Below are 16,135 nucleotides of genomic sequence, written 5' to 3'. Positions count from 1 at the left end.
GTGTCATCCTCTCCAGACCCAGCCTGCTGTGACCCTTACTGTCCTTTTCCTGACGCTCAATACCACAGGTAGCTCCTCCATTCCAACTAAAGAAGGAAGAACTCAAAGGCAAGGAAGAGCAGTATTCAGGGAACTGAAAGAGTGATTTACAGAAGAAGGGAGAGAAAGAAGAGGGGTAGGGAGGCAGGATGGGTGATCTGGGGAAGGCACAGAGGGAAAGATCTGGAGGAAGAGACAGAAGGAGACACTAAGGAGGAGAAGATATCAAGGGACACCCATGTTTAGCTTTGTCCTTCTTTGCCAGGTTGTCTGCATCTTCTTCGGGTAAGGAAGACTGTCCCCACTAGAAGGTCACCTCACACTTCAGTTATAAATTATCTGTGAAGGACCACCCCATACTTGTAAGTGACAACCCGTTTTTTTATCCAGTTTTCACTGTTTTTGACTAGTAAAAAAAAGCATGACAATTTTTTTGTACACTTGCTTTAAATTTTTTGATATGAAAGTAAGGCATAGAACAACAGGTATATATGCTACCACTTACGTGAAATAAGGGCTATATATACTTATACACCTGTGTGCACAGATCAGAATAACAGATTCTGCTTTAAGGTTAGAGAACTAGGATCTGGGGATCAGAGCTGGGAAGGCTTTTCACAGTACATCTTCTTGTACTGTTTAACTTACTATTTGTGTACATTAAAAATCCGAGAACAATATAAACCCTCTTAGGAATTTTCACCAGATATATTGATCATTCTATCTGCTACACCTGCAACATGTCTTTGAGTATAAGTAAAATACATAGAGTAGGCAGCCACTGCTATCCTTATCTCTTTCCTAAGCTTCTCCAAAGCTTAACCTATTAGTCCAGTGATGTGATACTCTCCATGGAGGTATTTCCACTTATGATTCTTTTTCTCCTCAGCAAACACATCATTTATGCCAATTAATTTAATGGCTGTGGTGATTATGCTCGATATTGGCACAACCATCCATCTCACGTGCCTTATGGGAAAAGGAGAAACTCCAATAACATATAGAGCCAAGTTTTCTGGACGAGCTTAAGTGAGCACTGCAGACCAAAGGGAGTGCATACTCATTTAAATGGAAAGCAGGCATCTCTGTTTAGGATGTGCATCTTTTTTTTTTTTTCAATATATGAAGTTTATTGTCAAATTGGTTTCCATACAACACCCAGTGCTAATCCCAAAAGGTGCCCTCCTCAATACCCATCACCCACCCTCCCCTCCCTCCCACCCCCCATCAACCCTCAGTTTGTTCTCAGTTTTTAACAGTCTCTTATGCTTTGGCTCTCTTCCACTCTAACCTCTTTTTTGTTTTTTCCTTCCCCTCCCCCATGGATTTCTGTTAAGTTTCTCAGGATCCACATAAGAGCGAAAACATATGGTATCTGTCTTTCTCTGTATGGCTTATTTCCCTTAGCATCACACTCTCCAGTTCCATCCACGTTGCTACAAAAGGCCATATTTCATTCTTTCTCATTGCCACGTAGTACTCCATTGTGTATATAAACCACCATTTCTTTATCCATTCATCAGTTGATGGACATTTAGGCTCTTTCCATAATTTGGCTATTGTTGAGAGTGCTGCTATAAACATTGGGGTACAAGTGCCCCGATGCATCAGTACTCCTGTATCCCTTGGATAAATTCCTAGCAGCGCTGTTGCTGGGTCATAGGGTAGGTCTATTTTTAATTTTCTGAGGAACCTCCACACTGTTTTCCAGAGCGGCTGCACCTATTTGCATTCCCACCAACAGTGCAAGAGGGTTCCCGTTTCTCCACATCCTCTCCAGCATCTATAGTCTCCTGATTTGTTCATTTTGGCCACTCTGACTGGCATGAGGTGATATCTGAGTGTGGTTTTGATTTGTGTTTCCCTGGTGAGGAGCAACGTTGAGCACCTTTTCATGTGCCTGTTGGCCATCTGGAATAGGATGTGCATCTGAAGCAAGCTGCAACCAGTGCAGAGGAGGCAGTATGTGACGGACGTTGTGGAGGGGCTGTTTTCCTCCAAAGAAACTCCCATTATGGGTTTGAGCTTCAACAATTAGCTATGGTTTCTAGAATCACGGCAGCAAAAGGGAATGAGAGTACATCAAATTATTTTGCATTTTAAAAACCCACAGAGAAGCTTTGTGTGATTACAAAGTAACAGATCCGAATGAGAGTGAGATTTGCCAGCTGGAACTATTGAGGAAAGGGCTCCTGGTGGTAAAGCAACTACGTGTCTTGACAAAACAACTAGTATGTGTTGCAGGCTCAGTGGAATTTGTTTAATAAGTTGCACATTTGTCATTGTAGATCAGTTCTTTGGGTGCCAGGAGACATAACTTCTTCATTATATAATAAAATATTTGTCCTTGCTGGAAAATGAGCACTGAAGAATGTCAATCACTCTGCCACTTCTAGAAGCCTTTCTCTGGCCAGCTGAGTGTTCTGAATTGAGCCTCCAGTAGAGGGGACATCTTGAGAGCTAGGTCTGGCATTGAGTTTTGGCCTGTCACCTATCTTTGTACCTTTTCTGGGAGACTGTGACCCAACCTTTCTAAAAAGGCTAATGGAAGGAGGGAGGAGAGCAGCTATTTGCTCGAGGTCTTGGGCAGCTGTGGGAAGTCAGATGATTCCAAATTTTTCAACTTGCAAGTTTCTATCTGGCCATAGATTTTGTCAGAAAAGGCAACCTGTTAATTATTCTGAGGGACTTACAGACAAACCTCTTTTTTTTTTCTTTTTTTTAAGTCTTATGGTGCCTGATGAGGGACAGAAGCAGAAAAATGTTCACCTCTGGCTCCAAAGGCTGACCTATAGCTTGCATAGTTTCAATAAGTGTCAAATATGTGCTGGTTGCTATATTCTTAAAGGGTCTCGTGACTGCCTGTACATCTCACCAATAGTTAATATTGAACTAAGTGATAAGCACCAGAAAAATCGTGTGAAAGTAGTTTTATGAGTAGAGATTAGAAGAAGACATTTATGTTCTGATACTCCCTGCATGTTCCCTCCCCCTTGAGCACTAAACATATAACCACCAGCTTCACACAGCAAAAATGCAGCCTTTTCTGCCTGTGGGTCCAGTCCCTGCGCTACTTAAATAAACTTACTGAGTTTATACATCTCAAGAATTCTTCCTTGACCATTGTACTCCATTACCCGCCCCTGCCTGCCCCCCAACACTGCCCATACCCATATGTGTTTGGCTCTAAAATCTTTGAAGACTTCCTCCAAGAACAACAAAATTTTTCATTTCTTCTAAGGAAGCCTCTTAGGTTAGCCTTACATATTCTGATTTGGGGCATGTTCAGCATTTCTTCTGTTATTCATTTTTGTTTTGGAGTGGGCAAAAACATGGAAATAATTTGATTTGCTCCAAGGAAAAGGGCTTTGAAAATAAACTTCATACAATATTTATTCAGGAGGTGACTTGAAGAAGATAAATTGCTTTTATTAGGTAGGACATCTACAAAGTGGCTCTCATCACTGATCTAGACATTACATATTTGTCATTGTACATCAGTTCTTTCCAACGTAGGAGATACCATTTAGGGAGGAACATTTTCCAAAAGCCCTCCAGCCCTTCTCTTATCATATTGTCCAGAACTGAGTCATATGCCCATCCTAAACCAATCACTGGCAATAGGAATTGGGGCCAATGTACTTAGCTCACGCTAAACATGAGTTAGCTCTTCAGTAGGGACAGCGTCTTGAGGGAAAGGAACAGACACATTCTGCCAACAAAAAAGAAGTGGGTGATAATGTTGTGCACACAGTCAACATATCCCTATTGTTTGGATGTGGAATCTAGGCTCACTGGCAAGTGATGTAATAGATTCAAACCATCTTGGATCCTAATCACTTCCTCATTATTCTAACCTGAGAAAAGCATGGTTTGCACTAACTGGATTGGGGCTATGCAGCACAGACCTAATCTGGTTTTAAAAAGGCATTTCTTTAGGACAGTGCAATAACTCCTAACCACTTTTAGTACACAGGCCTCTTATCAATGATACAGCAGCATCTGCATATATTTTCAGGGAAAGAAGCAGCATCAGTGTTAGAGATATATATGGTTTAGGTTTATGGACAATGCTTGGTGAACATCTGGGTTCATAGCCACCTTAAAGTAATCCCACCGCCACTCTGGATACTTGCTCGGCTGCGCGAGAGTCCTTCCGTAAGTCCCTTCACTTCTTTTTCATCTGTAAAATGAAGATAAAAACATCTACTTTGAAAGGCTGTTGGAAGGATGAGGACAAAAGTATATGTACAGAGTACCATGATAATTGGCCCATTATAGACACCCAAAAACCATATGCTATTACTTGTGTTTATACATAGCCTAAACCTTAAGAAAACTGACAGGTGAGAATCTGGAAAAACTTTTAACCAATTACAACAGAGATCGGAACTCATGGGAAGATCAGAAAGCATCATTATGTGAATAGTTGAGCATCCAAGAACCAAAACAACTGTTTAATGAACAAAGTCTTGCTAGAGACTTTGCAGGGTAGATTGTGAAATTGCATCATACTGTACAAAAATACCCAGAAAAACTTGCAGTCAATGAAACCATTAATACCTATAGAGCCATTGTGATCATGCATGAACTGGGTTCACCCTCTGTTCTTATAAAATGAACTGTTCCTGGAGTTCATAGGATTGGGGAAATACAGGAAGCAGAATTTGGTCTAGTACATTATGTACACAACATGATTAATGAAACTGTGAAATCAACTTTGTTGTGAGGAGACAAAATCTTTCAAACAAGGACTATGCCTGAATCAAAACAAAAATAATTTTAAAAACCACATTTTTGTCGGTTCTATTCAATTTATTCATCAGACATTTTAAATACAAAATTTAATTTGATCTCAAAGTTTCTGTATTATTGCCAAACTTTATAGAAGCCATTCCGTTTATATTATTTTTAAAAATCAAATTTCTCTTTAATGACATTTGCCATTTTGATTTCTAATTAATTTGTTGTCCTGGTCCTCGAGGAAAAATGTTGTTATAATAATATCAAGAAGTTTTAGAATGGCATATTTACTGCTAGGAAATCCCTAAATGTCTTTTTTCTTTTTAGATGAACCATTACTGGTTGAATTTTAAAATTACAAAAGATGGTCCTATTGTATTATAGGTTCTTCGGTTGTGTTGGTGAATTCTTGGTTGCAAAATAACTTCCACAAAATGTCCTATTCCATAAACCTCCATTAAAGAATAAAAGCTGGGGCGCCTGGGTGGCTCAGTCGATTAAGCGTCCGACTTCAGCTCAGGTCACGATCTCGCGGTCCGAGAATTCGAGCCCCGCGTCGAGCCCCGCCTCGAGCCCCAGGCTGATGGCTCAGAGCCTGGAGCCTGCTTCCGATTCTGTGTCTCCCTCTCTCTCTGCTCCTCCCCCGTTCATGCTCTGTCTCTCTCTGTCTCAAAAATAAATAAACGTTAAAAAAAAAAAAGAAATATTAAAAAAAAAAAAAAGAATAAAAGCTATTTTTTTTTTCCCTACATCCTACGAAGAAGGCGAGTTAAACTGATTTCACATGTGGAGAAGCCTGCTGAACTCATTTTCCTTCTTGGGAGCATAGGGAAGGAGGAGAAGTAGAGGGAAAAGGAAAGAAATCTCCTTTACAATAAATTCCAGCTCACCCATAAGCCAAGCGAAATAAAGACAGTAGAGGGATTAGGACTGTTTGGACTCGCAAGTAAAAAAAGTAAAAAGACCTAGATGAAATCAGTTCCTTAGGTGGGGCAAATGGAAGATGTTAACAATAGAGGAATCTGAGTGAGGGGTATATGGTGACTGACTATACTATATTTGCAACTTTTTTTTTTTTGTAAATTTGTAACTATTTTAAGTGAAATTTATTAAACAAACACAAAAAAAGTCCTGCATGTGACCCTTCTGGCTCTTCCACATGTCAACTGTGTTAAACTTGAGCAAAATATTTAACCCCTCTAAGCCTCAAATTTCATTCATCCAAAAAATGACCATATGGAGCCTACTTCAAAAGACTGTAGTGAGGATTAAATGAGCTAATGAAGTGCTGGACACAACACTCAGCATGAAGTTAGTGTCTGCAAAGTAATTATCATCATTAATGTGTGCCCATCAAAGGGCTGGGCATTGCAGTATTCAATGGAAGGCACAACCACTAAAAAGCACCATGTCCTCGTTTCTTCCTGACTTCTCAATACGTGTAGATGGAACAATAATCTTCACAATCACCTAGGTTCTAAAACCCCTTTTGGTGTTTCTCTTTCCCTTGATCTTGCATTCAATCAGGCAGCAGGTCCTGTTAAACCTACTGCCGTACTCTTCTCAATCTTGTCACCTCTTCATTCCAACCACTGGCTCCTGTCTATCTGTACCAAGATATCATCTTCCTGGCTTTCCTGCCTATTTCCTCTGTTCCTCCAAGCCCTCCTGCAGCATGGTCTCACTAATCTCTCTACATCATGCTACCTAACCTTCAGTAACTCTCCATTTTCAATGAACCGAATTTCTCATTCTTTGCTTTGGCATTCAGGGCCACCCATGATCTAGCCTCAATCTACCTTTCCAGCTGTTTTTCCCACTACTCCCCTTCATACACCCTTAGATCTAATTTACCCAAATCATCAACTAGTCGTGAGACATGCCTGAATCTTAATAGCAGACACTGAGACCCAGAGACACTAAGAAAATAGCCAAAGGTCACAGAATTTATAGCAAAGCAGATTTTCAGTCATTGATGGCATTGTAAATTAATATGTGGGGAGTATTCAACGTCTGCCAACATACAGCAGCAATGGAAAAAAATCAAAAGACAAGATATTAAAAACCAATGTATCTCTGAGGACTTGAAAAGTAAGGTTTCACCTGTTCTGGATCCAAAAGTAGTACAGGTGGCCAGGAGTTCTCCAGAGTATCAAGGATTACAAGTGTCCTACCTAAAGTGGAGAAAGGTAAAGCTAACTATTTAAACTAGTAACCCAGGGAGAGCTCCCTTAGCCCAGGGTGACTGAAAACAACAATCATTGCCTGAGTCTACCACTTATATACAAACTATGTACCTAGAGAGCCTAGAGGATACAGACATAGCCTTGTGGCCAAGTTGACTGCTGGCTCAGTAACTGCATTGAGGATACCCCTAATGGACCAGAAACCACCTATGTAACACCTGCTCCCGAACTGGGGAAATACGGGGCCAGGCAGAGGCAACCGCAAAAATCTAGACAGGGAGGATGGAGAGAACTCAGAAGGAAGAAAAAAAAGTCATCTTCGGTGTTATACCACAAGCTAGAATTACACACACATGGGGAAATTAATTCTATGAAAGGTAATAAAAGTTAACAATTTGGATAGAACCTCACTCCCAAGTGACATCAATAACTACCCTAGAAGTAACCTTAAGTATTTTTAAGTCCTAAAAATAGAAATAGAATCTATTTTTTAAAAATTACTAAACAAGGGGTGCCTGGGTGGTTCAGTTGGTTAAGCCTCTGGCTCTTGGTTTCAGCCCAGGTCATGATTCCCAGCGTCATGGGATTGAGCGCCGCATCAGGCTCTGTGCTGAGCATAGAGCCTGCTTGGGATTCTCAATCTCTCTCCCTTGTCCTCACCCCTCCCCTGCTCACACATGTACTCTCTCTAAAAAGATTTCTAAACAAAATAAGCAGAAATTACACAAAAAGTATAGGTACATACACCAGAAATTCTGGGCGTGAAATTAAAAACTCCATAAATGGAATGCACAAAGAGTTAGCAAACCGGAAGACCACCCCGAGGAATTCCATGAGAGACACAGATAAAAATATACAAAAGAACAACTAAGAGACACAGAGAATGAGGTTATGTTTAATGAGAGTTCCTGAAGCAGAGAATATATGAAATGGTGAAGCTATATTCAATTTCTTCAATTCTTCACCCAAATGTTACCATGTCAGTGTGATCTACCCCCACTATTCCATTTAAACTCGTGACCACCTCTCTATCACTCCTCCTTTCCCTTACCTGACCTGAGTTTTCTCCATAGCATTTACCAGCCTCTAACATACTCCATAAATTATGTATATTAACTGTCTCTCCCGACTACAATATGAGAGCTATGAGGATAAAACTCATCTGTTTTGGTAAGTGCTATATTCCCTTAGAACATTAAAAAAGCAATTGTTACACATCGTAAATATGTAGTGAATGAAAATTAATGGCTGAATATTTTTCATAATGGAAGAAAATCAGCGAGCCCTTGGTTTGAAGGTGAACAACAAAAACCTAAAAAAAATGTTATCACACATTATTATGACAGTTGGAGTGGTTTGAATTTAAATAGTGTTTATGTTTATCAATATACAATTTCTTAAATATGACAACTGTATTTATGTAGCAAAATGTCTGTTCTTAGGAGATGCATTCTTGAGTATTCGATGATGAATTGTCATGGTGTCTGCAACTAACTTTCATAGTTAAGAGAAAAAACATAAATTACACATATGCATGTGTGTATATTTACAAATAAATATAGAGCAAATGTAGAAACTTAACGATCGGTAAATATAAATGAAGAATATACAGGTGCTTATTTTCTATGGATTATAAAGTTTTTCAAGATAACAAATTTTCAAGATAACATTAAGGAAAAATTAGTACATAGAAAAGAACTTAGCAGAATAGATAAAAATAAGAGAACTTCTGGGAGAGTAAGATACCAACAGTTCCTCTCCTCCCCACAAAGCAACTATAACACTAGAAAAAAAGATAGTCAAAAACCACATTTTCAGGGCTCTGGAAATAAACAAAAGGGAAATAACAACTTGAAAAGGAGACTCTGAGGCATTCTTACCTGGGGCTATTTCCATTTTCCTCTCCAGCTTGATAAAGTAGGTAATGCTAACAGGACAGGGATGGCAGTGAAAACTAACAGTTCCTCTTCCAGGGTGGGCTCACCTGATCTGGAGTGGAAGGCAAGAAGTGCATACCCAGTGGTATTGTTAGTAAAAACAGGAAAGTTAGAGGGACCAAAAAAAAAAAAAAAAAAAAAAAAAAAAGGTGTATAATTCAGCTTGCCTGAGATTATGGTCCCATGTGAGACTTGAATCCAGCAGACTAACGAAAAAATTAGCAAGAAGACTGCAAATGAGGGGCTAAATATGCTCTCTGCACATCTGTGCCTGAGCAGGAGGCTGCATGCATATATAAGGAAGATTTAAAGGGCCCAAGCTCGGGGCGCCTGGGTGGCGCAGTCGGTTAAGCGTCCGACTTCAGCCAGGTCACGATCTCGCGGTCCGTGAGTTCGAGCCCCGCGTCAGGCTCTGGGCTGATGGCTCGGAGCCTGGAGCCTGTTTCTGATTCTGTGTCTCCCTCTCTCTGCCCCTCCCCTGTTCATGCTCTGTCTCTCTCTGTCCCAAAAATAAATAAAAAACGTTGAAAAAAAAATTTAAAAAAAAAATAAATAAAGGGCCCAAGCTCTCCACATGTCACAAGACCTGGAAAGGCTCAGGGGGGGAGTAAAAGTCATATCCCTGGGCTGACAGAGAGAGGGTGAACACATGTCACAAGACCTGGAAAGGCTCAGGGGGGAGTAAAAGTGGGGGAAGACCAAAAAAAACTTGCCAAAACTTGGAATGCATACCTCATACACCTACAGATACATCAGGAGAGGACAGATCTACTGACTTAAGGCTTTTGACTACAATCTCTGACTAACCATTGGATGACCACTCAACTATAGATATGTAGGGGCATCCTCTAAAAGAGCTAGGCTCAAAAACTAAAACTACAAACTAAAATAACTGAGCAGAGAAATCAGCAGACACATGGCAGGAGAGAGATTTTTCAGATTAAGTCCAGGCAAATTACAAAGCAAACAAATTAACAACAATAACAACAAAAGCAGCAACAACCGTCAGGGGAACTAATGTCAAATCTGGAGTTGCTATAATATGTTACATAATATCTCCAGTTTTCAACAAATGTGTGAAGCATATAAAAAAAAAATAAAGTGTGACCCATATTCAAGAAAAAAACCATCAAGAGAAACTATGTTTGTGTTCAGATGTTGAATATAATGAGTAAAGACTATAACTCACAGAAGAACATATACTGCATGATTCTACACAGATGAGATATCTCAAACAGTCAAACTCATAGAAACAGAGAGAATGGTCATTGACAGGAGGAAGAAATGGGGAGTTGCTGTTCAAGGGGTATACAATTTTAGTTATGCAAGATGATTCAGTACTAGACATCTGCTGTAGAACCTTGTGCCTATAGTTAATACTGTATTGTGCACTTAAAAAACTGTTCATAGATCTCATGTTAAATGTCCATACCACAATAAGAAAAAAGGACTACAAAGCAACTATTATAAATTTGTTTAAAAACTTAAAGGGAACAATGATTAAAGACTTAAAAGGAAATGACAGGGGCACCTGGGAGGCTCAGTCGGTTAAGCGTCCAACTTTGGCTCAGGTCATGATCTCGCGGTTTTGTTAAGTTCGAGCCCCTTGTGGGGCTCTGTGCTGACAACTCGGAGCCTGGAGCCTGCTGCGGATTCTGTGTCTCCCTCTCTCTCTGCCCCTTCCCCACCTGTGCTCTATCAAAAATAAATAAAATGCTAAAAAAATTTTTAAAGGAAATAAATATGACAGTGAATCAACAGAGAATCTCAAAAAACAAAAACAAAAACAAAAAAAACACAAAACCCAGCTCTTATTAAAAAGAATCTATGAGAATTCTAGAGTCAAAAACAGTAACTGAAAATTCCTAGACAGGAATTTTTTATCCAATTTAAAACACAAGATAATAACAATTGAAGAAATATGTACAGAGCCTCCAAGACCTGTGGCACAGTACCAAGGGTATCAATATACCTAAGAACCCCAGAAAGGGGCAGAGAAAATAATAAAAAGAATAATGATTAAAAAAAACCCTAATTTGATAAAAATATTAATATACAAATCCCTGAATCTCAACAGACCCCAAGTAGTTTCAACAGAACAAATGCACACCTAGACATACAGTGCTCAAACCATTGACAGCCAAAGAGAAAATTTTAAAAGCAGCAGGAGAAAAACAACTCATCACAAACAGGAAAACAATGGTGGCCCTAAGGCAGGGAAAAGAAGTATTTAAAGTGTGGGGTGGACGTGAGGAGTGCTGGTGGCAACCAAAAATTCTAAATCCATCAAACTCTATCCTTCAAAAATTAATTTGAAGTATTTTCCAAAATAAAGACTGGCTGAGAGAATTTGTTGTTGGCATACTTATGTGAAACACTAAAAAAAACTCCTTTAGATGAAAGGAGTTGACGACAGACTTGGTAACCTGAATCCGTGGGAAAAAATGAACAGCAACAGAAACAATAAATATTATTAAACATACATACATTCTTTTATATGTGTGTGTATACATATATATATATATATATATATATAGCCTCTTTTCTTCTCTTGAATTCTTTAAAAGACATTGTATAAAGCAATAATTATAATTATATTGTGTGTGGATATAAATATATGTATGTGTGTGTGTGTATATGTATATATATGAAATAAAATGTGAATGTAATATATATGACAATTAATAGCACAAAAGAAGGGTAAGGAAATACAACTATGCTGGAACAAAGTACCAGAAGTTAGTCAATATTAATCTGAAGTAGTCTATAATAAGTTAAGATGCCTATTGTAATACCTACAACAACCACTTAGAAAATGACTTAAAAAATAGTAAAACTTAAGAGTAATTAAAGTGGTGAGTGCCCTAATAAACATGTTTAATACAAAATAAGGAGTACAGGAGTAATCCAATAATAAAAAAGACATAAGATATAGAGAAAAGCAAATAGCAAAATGGCACATGTAAAGCCAACCATAATTTTATTAAATTTTATGGACTGAAATAACTCCAATCCAAAAGCAAAGCTTATCTGACTATATGTGTGTGTGGGGGGGGGGGGGGGGGGGGAAGCAAGATCTAACAACAGGCAGACTACCAAAGAGCCACTTCAAATTGAAAGACACAAATAGGTTAAAAGGAAAAGGACAGAAAAATATACGCCACATAAGCAGTTATAAGAGAACTGAAAAGGCTGTATTAATACCGAAATGGAATTTAAGACAAGAAATATCATTAGAGACAAAGAGAGACATTTTATAATAATAAAAGGTCAATACACCAGAAAGACAAACCAAATATAAAGGTATATATGGTTAAAAACAGCCCCAAAATACATGAAGTAAAAACTGACAGAATTGAAAAGAAAAAACAGACAATTTAACAATTATAGTTAGAAATTACAAGTGTTCTACTCTCAGTAACTAACAGAACAAGCAAGCAGAAAATCAGCAAGGCTATAGCAGACTTGAGTAACACTGTCACCAACTTGACTTGACATTTTTTAACACTCCACCAAATGAGAGAATATGTATTCTTTTCAGATGAATGTGAAAGAAAGGTTCTCTAGCAAAGACCATATGCTAGCCCATAAAAGAAGTCTCGAAAAATTTGAAAGGACTCAAATCATTCAGAGTTTATTCTCCAACAAATAAATTAAAAATAAACAAATAAATTCAGAAAATACCCAATGCGTGGAAACAAAGTGGCACATTCCTAAATAACCCATAGTTTCAAAAAAGAAGAAATTAGAAAATATTTTGACTAAATGAAAACAAAAACACAACATATCACAATTTATGAGGCATAGCTTAAGCAGTGCTTAGAGGGAAATTCAGAAGTTGAAATATCTATATTAGAAAAGTAAGGTTTCACATCAATAATCTAAGTCTCCACTTTAACAGTAGACAAAGAATGAATTAAATCTACAGCAAGCAGTAGGAAGGAAACAAAGATCAGAGGGGAAAGAAATCAATGGACTAGGAAACAGAAAAACATTAAGAAAATCAAAGAAACCAAAAGTTTTTTGGGAAAAATAATCAACAAAATTGGTAAACCTATAGCTAAGCAAAGAAAAAGAAAGGTGACATAGAACACCAAAACAGGGATGAAAGAGGCGACATCAACAACAACCCAAATTAAAAGGATTATAGAAGAACCAATTTTACACAATTTTTTTTTCCAGAAAACCGGGGGGAAAAATAACTTTCCCACTCATTCACTGAGACCACTATTACCCTTTGACCAAAGCAAGACAAAAATATCACAAGAAAACTAGAGACAAATATCCCATGTGAGATTTCACATGAAAATCCTTAAGTCACTATTAGCAAATAAAATCCAGAAACATATAAAACAGATTAAGCACCACGAAGAAGTAGGACATCTATGAGGCTCCAACGCCCTCTATATTCTGACATCACCCTTCAGATTAATGTAAATTAACAGTCATAGCTTGGCTGTGTAGTCCCTTCATTTGCATACTAATCAGTACAAACCTTTATTGGTGGTTGTGTGTAGAGGGTATAAAATAACCTAATCCTATTGAAATTATGGACATCAAAAAGTTTAAGGATACCATGAAAGAAGCAGAAACCAAGCAGATTTCCAATTCCAACCTTGATGTTGAGAATGGAGATGTGTGACAATGATTTAAAACCAAGATGAGGGGCGCCTGGGTGGCTCAGTCGGTTATGCGTCCGACTTCGGCTCAGGTCATGATCTCGCGGTCCCTGAGTTCAAGCCTGGCGTTGGGCTCTGGGCTGACAGCTCAGAGCCTGGAGCCTGTTTCAGATTCTGTGTCTCCCTCTCTCTGACCCTCCCCTGTTCATGCTCTCTCTCTGTCTCAAAAATAAATAAACGTTAAAAAATTTTTTTTAAAACCAAGATGAAAAGGTAGGTAAGCAATGAGCAAGATTTTCAGTTCAATTATATCCAGAGTTTAAAACTATCAATCACCAAACAAATCTACATGAAACATGGTTTAGGGGTTTTCCCAGAATGAGAAAGGAGACACCCCAACTGTTGGAAAAACGGCACTGGGTCTCCAGGAACACAAGTGAGACTTTGAATAGATGGTGTGTTCCTTCCTCCAGCTCATGTTAACACAAGCTCTGAAACCCGGGACTAATTTGGAGGCTTATCTATATCTGGTCAGCAATTCGGGTGACAGTGCTTTCCAACCCTGTGGAAGGTTCACTTCTAGGCTCTTGCTTTTAGAGATGGTTATAAGCAGGAAGATGATAAACCTTGCCATCCATCCATCCAACCACTACCCAACTTAGTCTGGTTAAAAAAAAAAAAAAATGCACGCAATCAACCCACAAACACAGTCCAGAATACAGTTCAGGGTAAGAGATATGAAGGAAAGCTGTAATAAATGTTTTCAAGACGTACTTGCATTCACTGAAAACTTGCATATCCATCTCTAGGAATCTGAAAAAAAAATTCATATAGAAACAAAAGTATTTAGGTGGTCATTCATTTCTGCATAGTTTAGTATTACAAGCTTAATTATAACCATTTACACATTCAATGCAATCCCTATCAAAATAACACCAGAATTCTTCACAGAACTAGAACAAACAACCCTAAAATTTGTGTGGAACCAGAAAAAAAACCCAAATAGCCAAAGAAATGTTAAAAAAGAAAACCAAAGCTGGAGCCATCACAATTCAGGACTTTAAGCTGTATTGCAAAGCTTTAATCAAGACAGTATGGTCCTGGCACAAAAACAGAAACATAGATCAATAGAACAGAAAAAAGAAACCAGGAATGGACACACAAATGTATAGCCAACTAATCTTTGACAAAGCAGCGAAGAATATCCAATGGAAAAAAAGACAGTCTCTTCAGCAAATGGTGCTGGGAAAACTGGACAGCGACATGCAGAAGAATGAAACTGGACCACTTTTTTACACCATACACAAAAATAAATTCAAAATGGATAAAGACCTAAATGTGAGACAGGAAACCTTCAAAATCCTAGAGGAGAAAACAGGCAGCAACCTCTTTGACCTCAGCTGCTGCAACTTCCTACTAGACGTGTCTCTGGAGGCAAGGGAAATAACAAAAATGAACTATTGGGACCGCATTAAGATAAAAGGTTTCCACACAGTGAAGGAAACAATCAACAAAACTAAAAGGCAACTGACAGAAAGGGAGAAGTTATTTGCAAATTACACATTGGATAAAGGGCTAGTATCCAAAAGTATAAAGAACTTATCAAACTTGCCACCCAAAAAACAAATAATCCAGTGAAGAAATGAGCAAAAGACATGAATAGACACTTTTCCAAAGAAGACATCCAGATGGCTAACAGACACATGAAAAGATGCTCAACGTCACTCATCATCAGAAAAATACAAATCAAAACCACGAGATACCACCTTACACCTCAGAATGGCTAAAATTAACAACTCAGGCAAAAATAGATGCTGGTGAGGATGCAGAGAAAGGGGAACCTTTTGTAGTGTTGGTGGGAATGCAAACTGGTGCAGCCACTCTGGAAAACAGTAGGGAGGTTCTTCAAAAAATTAATAATAGAATTACCCTATGACCCAGCAATTGCACTACTAGGTATTTTTCCAAAGGACACAAAAACGCTGATTCAAAGGCACACATGCACCCCAATGATTATAGTAGCACTATCAACAAGAGACAAATTATGGAAACAGCCCAAATGTCCATCGACTGACAAATGGATAAAGAAGATGTAGTGTGTACATACATATACACACACATACAATGGGATACTATTCAACGATCAATAAGAATGAAATCTTGCCATTTGCAACAACATGGATGGAATAAGAGTGTATTATACTAAGTGAAATAAGTCAGTCAGAGCAAAGACAAATATATGATTTCACTCATATGTAGAATTTAAGAAACATGACAGATAAACACAGGGAAAAGGAAGGAAAAATAAGATAAAAACAGAGAGGGAGGCAAACCATAAAAGAGTCTTAAATACAGAGAACAAACTGAGGGTTGTTGGAGGGGGGGGCGGATGGGGGGACGGGCTAAATGGGTGATGGTCATTGAGAAGGGCGCTTGGTGGGATGAGCACTGGGTGTTGTATGTAAATGATGAATCACTGGGTTCTACTCCTGAAACCAATACCACACTGTACATCAACTAACTTGAATTTAAATAAATTTAAAAAAAATTACAACTTTCTGCCCACAGCATTAATAAGTTAGCCAATTCTGTACTATAAATGAACATAAAA

At 38.4% G+C, this 16,135-nt stretch overlaps 1 long non-coding RNA gene across 1 annotated transcript; it reads right to left on the bottom strand.

Moving 5' to 3' along the window:
• Positions 1–4,111: 4,111 nt before the first annotated feature.
• LOC122221190 lies at positions 4,112–14,347 on the bottom strand. The gene is made up of 3 exons (XR_006203127.1): positions 14,299–14,347; positions 8,849–8,957; positions 4,112–4,222 (listed from the first exon to the last, which is right to left on the bottom strand). It is a non-coding gene; the product is annotated as an uncharacterized LOC122221190 (long non-coding RNA).
• Between the last annotated feature and the right edge of the window lie 1,788 nt (positions 14,348–16,135).

Source organism: Panthera leo, chromosome B3 (assembly GCF_018350215.1).
Source record: "Panthera leo isolate Ple1 chromosome B3, P.leo_Ple1_pat1.1, whole genome shotgun sequence".
NCBI lineage: Eukaryota > Metazoa > Chordata > Mammalia > Carnivora > Felidae > Panthera > Panthera leo.
This window is presented reverse-complemented; position numbering and strand designations above follow the sequence as displayed.